This window comes from Cricetulus griseus (genome assembly GCF_003668045.3).
Source record: "Cricetulus griseus strain 17A/GY chromosome 1 unlocalized genomic scaffold, alternate assembly CriGri-PICRH-1.0 chr1_0, whole genome shotgun sequence".
Taxonomy (NCBI): Eukaryota; Metazoa; Chordata; class Mammalia; order Rodentia; family Cricetidae; genus Cricetulus; species Cricetulus griseus.
In genome coordinates this window covers 18,544,042-18,549,683 of record NW_023276806.1, presented here as the reverse complement: position 1 = coordinate 18,549,683, position 5,642 = coordinate 18,544,042, and positions in this window count along the sequence as shown.

The following is a 5,642-nucleotide window of genomic DNA, read 5'->3' as shown; positions in this document are numbered from 1 at the left end:
GATATGATTATACCCCTAAAATGTAAAACCTACCAATTGAAATGCTGATTGTTGTTTCATTTTACAATTTTGTATAGTGTATCCTTAATTACAGCTGTAAAGACAGAACAATTTCCTCAACAAAAACTATTATTCTATGGGAGAGAATAAAGCCACCAAGTTGACATCTGCAAATTATGCAAATGAGATAGTAGAAAATAACTAGGCCCTAATAAGCAAGCCCTATTCAGATGGAAAAGGGGAGTGGGAGAAAGGCTCTTCTGAGATAATTACTAAAGTTGGGAGGGCACTTATTCCCAGGGTGCATCTCAGGGAGGACCCGTTTGTTTTCACTTGCCTCCTCAAGTGGAAATTTAAGTGTGAATTAAAAAATGGCATGCTGTGTTTGAAGAGCAGGGGCCCCTTCTCTATTGCCAAAGAGCAGCATTGGATAGAGGGCAACATGTCATTGATTTTGAGGCTCCAATGAGCTTTTCAGACTCATGCAGTGGACAGTAAGTCCTTTGATGCTGTTTACACCAGGAAGTTTATGAATAATGTTAATACATTGAGTATCTGCTTGCCTCATCCTTTAATTTAATAGAATTTTGCTGATTGTTGTTTAATAATTTTAAAATTGTGATAGAATCCTTATTAGTGAATAAAACCTGGAAATGTATTCCCAAAGGAATGTCTCATGCACATGTAAATCCTGGTGTGTGTAAGTCTTTTCTTCCTGAATTAGCTGATGTAGGCTAGGCTCATAGCTTGCCAGGAATTTGAAAGATTTCACACTAGTCAGATTGTTACCATAAGTATAATGCCCCAGACTAATCTTTGACAAAATGAAACACAGAGTTATTAGGAAATGGTGCACTGCAAGTAAGTAGATAGTAAGTGTGGATAATAATAAGCAAAGCATTCTGTTAGCATATTACCTATGTAGCATGTATGTCTGCTCCAGCCTATAATCCACACCACCAGAGAAGCTAGGAAACAAGTAGGACCCTAAGAGAGACATACATGGTCCCCTGGGGAAGGGGAAAGGAAAGAGATCTCCTGAACTAATTGGAAGCATGGGGCAAGGGGAGAGAGAGGAGAAAGAGAAGAGGAGAACAGGAGGGGAGAAGAGAACATGAGAGAGCAGGAAGATTTAGTCAGGGGAAGAATAGAAGAGAACAAGAAAAGAGATTCCATCATAAGGGAGCCATTATAGGTTTAAAGAGAATTCTGGCACTAGGGAAATGTCCAGAGATTTACAAGGTTGACCCTAACAATCTAAGCAATAGTTGAGAAGCTACCTTAAATGCCCTTCTCTGATAATGAGATTGATGGCTACCTTATATGACACCCAAGAGCCTTCATCCAGTTGCTGGTGGAACCAGAAGCAGACACCCACAGCTAAACACTGAGCTGAACTTTGGAATCCAGTTGTAGAGAGTGATGAGTGATGAGCAAAGGAGTCAGGACTAGGCTGGAAAAACCCATAGAAACAGCTGACCTGAACAAGGGGGAGCTCATGGACCCCAGTCTGATTGCTGGGAAACCAGAATAGGACTCCAGATCCCCTGAACAAGGATGTCAGTTTGGAGGTCTGGTAAATCTATGGGGCCTCTGGTAGTGGATCAGTATTTATCACTAATACACAAATGGACTTTGGGAGCCAAATCCACATAGAGGAGTTCTCTCTCAGCCTAGATACATGGGGGAGGGTCTAAGAAGCCCTGTTCCAAATGATATGGAAACTTAAGATCCCCATGGAACACCTCAACCTACCTGGGGAGGTGAAAGGGATTGAGATACGGGGTTGGTAGGGGGGCAGGGGGAGATGGTTAGGGAGAGGGAACTGGGATTGACATGTAAAACAAGCTTGTTTCTAATTTAAATAAATAAATTTAAAAATGAAAAAAGGTAATAGAAACTTTAGGAGAAAGAAGGAAGTTGGGTCATGGGAAACAGGTTTTTGAAGGGACACTGTGACTTTCACCCTCCCAATCTCTTGATGTACTACAACAAAGTGATCAGATTCTCCATTCAGATTTAGAGGGCCAACACAGATTCCAAGTAAAAGAACTGTGTGACCAGAAACTGCAACCCCTTAGAACACCATAAACTTGGGCATCTTACAAATCAGCAGTATTTGTCACCTTGCTGTCAAACTGTTAAGTGTCTTAGTTAGGGTTTCCATTGATGCCATGAAGCACCATGACCAAAAAGCAAGCTGGGGAGGAAAGGGTTTCTTTAGCTTATACTTCCACATCTCTGTTCATTATTGAAGGAAGCTAGGACAGGAACTCAAACAGGGCAAGAACCTGGAGGCAGGAGCTGATGCAGAGGCTATGGAGGGGTGTTGCTTATTAGTTTGCTACTACACACTTGATTAGCCTGCTTTCTTATAGAATCCAAGACTTACAGAACTCCAGATTGTGTTCAAGTTGAGAGAAGACTAGCCAGAATAGTCAGTAACAGCAAAGAATAATTCTTGGTACCCAGAAATACACTCAAGAAATTGATGAGCTACTCTTTTCAGCAACACTGCAGATTATATAGGTTATGAGGAAGAGAATTCTTTGAGCCCATTTAGCACGTTTCCTTCAGTTGCTAATGGAAGCACATTATATTTCTTCTGAACTTACAGCATGGCTATAGTCACATTCACATCAAGTATGCCACTGAAATCTAAAAGCTCTTACCCTCCAGAAAAAATATTAAAATAATTATTTCCATCTTAAATTTTCATTTCTTTTTGTGAGAGAATGATACTTCATGTAACCCTGAGTTCTGAAAACAAAGTTACTGAGTACAGCCCAGCACAGTAACTATACAGGCACAATTCTCTCCTTTTAATCATTCTAAAATAGGACAGCTTAAATAACACTTCTGCCCAGGAAGCTGACTTTTAATAGAACATTTGTGTATAATTGAACTGCTCATTGTTCAAAAGGTCATGAGGCTTGACTGTTCTTTTTCTCTTTGGGTAAATTATTCAGTTTAAGTATTTATTGCTCTGTCAAAAGCAAAGTATTGTACAAACACTCTTTGTTACTCTTCAGTGTTTCCTAATTTGATTGTATTCTTTTGTGTGTCTAAACCCAGCAGAAAATCTCCAACTTCCCCCACCAATAACAGTTCAGGGACCTCTTATATTTGCTCTGTGCAAAGCATACTCTTCATACCAGTGTCATGAATCACAGAGACATGAATTTATTCAATGGGGAAAAATTACAATACTGATTGAATGGAGACTTTGATTTTCCTTTCAAGTTTGATCCAATTTTTTTTAAGTATTTGAGAGCATTGCATTAAAGGAATCTTCGATAGGAAGAGTGAAGCAAATTTTGAAGACATCACTAGCATTAGATTATCTATGGTCATCTATATTAGAATAAAATGTCACAATGTATATTCCCTACTCCTGTCAAATTACTATGTATGCCGTGATTATTTGTGATATATGATAACCAACAGATTGAGAATCACAGTTCTAAGCAGAGTTTTGGTACAAATTAGGGGAAAATATTTTTCCTGCAATTCATTTTGCTATTCAGTGTCTAAACTCTTCTCTGATGACTTCAATATCCAGCAGAGGCTAAGGCAAAAAGGTTGCTGAATTTGCAGAAATAAATTGTATATGATCATTTTATTTTTGTCTGAGAAGAACATGGTTTTCACTTACCTTCCTACATGCAAGGTAAACCTTTCTATTTTACTCTTGGTAGATTAGCACTGAGTAATTTCAAATTTTGTTCTTGTTCTCAATGACAAGCTCTATAAAAATAAACCAGGAAATTCAATTAATTAATTACACACTGCTACAACTTACTTGATTTCTTCACTTAAGTTTTACAATACCCATTTGGGTTAACTTTCTTACAGAGGAATAAGTGTAGATACACAAATTGAGGTCAATTCCCAAGAAATAATATTTCTTGGATGCAAAGGTCATGGTATAGTCTGACAATTAAGTGTTGTCAGAGTCCATACTCTACTTTCACAGGTGGAACCTAACAACTAGAGAAGGCTCATTGTTTTAAAATAACCATGATATAAGATGATAACAATCCACTTCATGCAATAACATTGATTTCTGTGATTATATAAAGGTCAGCTAATGTCAGCCTCACCACTCCTTCTCTTGTCTTTATTTGAAAGCACTGTTCAATGCATCTCCTTGTCCTCTGATTTAGAATTTATTTGGATTTTTTTGGTGTTGTCATTTTATTTTATTTCACTTTCTCCTTCCTTCCTTCCTTCCTTCCTTCCTTCCTTCCTTCCTTCCTTTGGAGTCAGCCGTAAGGAAAATTCCATTACAAAATTTCCAGAGGTTCCAGTAACCTGGAGATCCAGGCTGCATTGAATAGCAGATACTAACCAATTACTATTGAATAGCATGGCCTCAATGGGGAATGTCCCCTAGTTTGCATCTCTACAGAACTAAGCATTTGAAAAGGCCTGAACCTGGGCGCCAGACTAGAGGTGTAAGTAACATGTGAGGACAAAGAGTTAGGAGCCATGGAGCAGAGAGGGGTCAGGAAGAGAGAAATGGCTTCCTCGTGGCCATGGAGGCATGGTTAAGAAACAGCCAAGAAGATGCTAAATTAAACAAGAGACTCTAGTTTTACAACATGGAATTGAGAGCTCTCTAAAGATGACAAGATGGCTGTGTTTGGTCCTTATCACCATTGGGTTGCTAGGAGTTTTCAAGTCCATGCTCCCCCACTCAGGCTGAACCTCATGGCTTCCATGGCTTGGTGCAGAGACATGCCAGGCCATGGCACTTCCGTCCACCTTTCTGTTTCTATGCCAATGCCATACAGTTTTTATTTAATTTCATTTTCTCAAGACAGGGTTTCTCCGCACAAAGGGAACAGACTTATGAAAAAAAATGTAAAGAAGAGTCAAAGCACAGGATTATACACATATTTTCCTTTTTCCAAGACTTAGCAAGAACTTTACATTGTCAGGCTTTGCTTAAAAATAATTCTAAATTGAAGCTCTTTAAGTACAAACATTAATAAAAACAAACATTTAGAAAACAAACAATTAAAAAAAACTGGTTTTAAAAAGAAATTTAAATTCTCTTACTGTCTTTCTGTAATATATAGAAGCATTAACATTTTAAATCTTAACTGAAAAACTTGTTTCTAAGATGGTACCCCTAATTTCCATTCGGTCACTTTTAGTCAAGATGGCAGTTTAAGTATCCTTTTTTCAACTTTAGCAAAATGGCTACCAGTCAGCCATGTGACCAGTTTGCCATGTGGCTGGCTACAAAATGGACGTAACTTGCACCATTTGTTTAGCTACATGCTTGTAATAGAACTTAGGTTATACCAGGAAATAGAACATTTTAAAACAAGTATACATAAATTACTTGAGAAATAAACAGGACTTTTTAAACAGAATAAGCTTAATATGGTTAAAATTTTAATTTATATGACTATTTTTTAAATTTACTATTTGTAGACATGAGAAACCATAGCAAACAGTTTACATTTTTCTCTTTTAACAACCTTTTTTCTGACCTTCTACGACTTGCTTTAACTTTCTATAACTTTTTATATACCTTTAGTTCATTCCTCTGATTTTCTTAGACATTCTTAGACAAATTTCTTTTTTCCTTTCTCTCTTTATTACTTAAGCCTCTTACATTTTTCCTTATT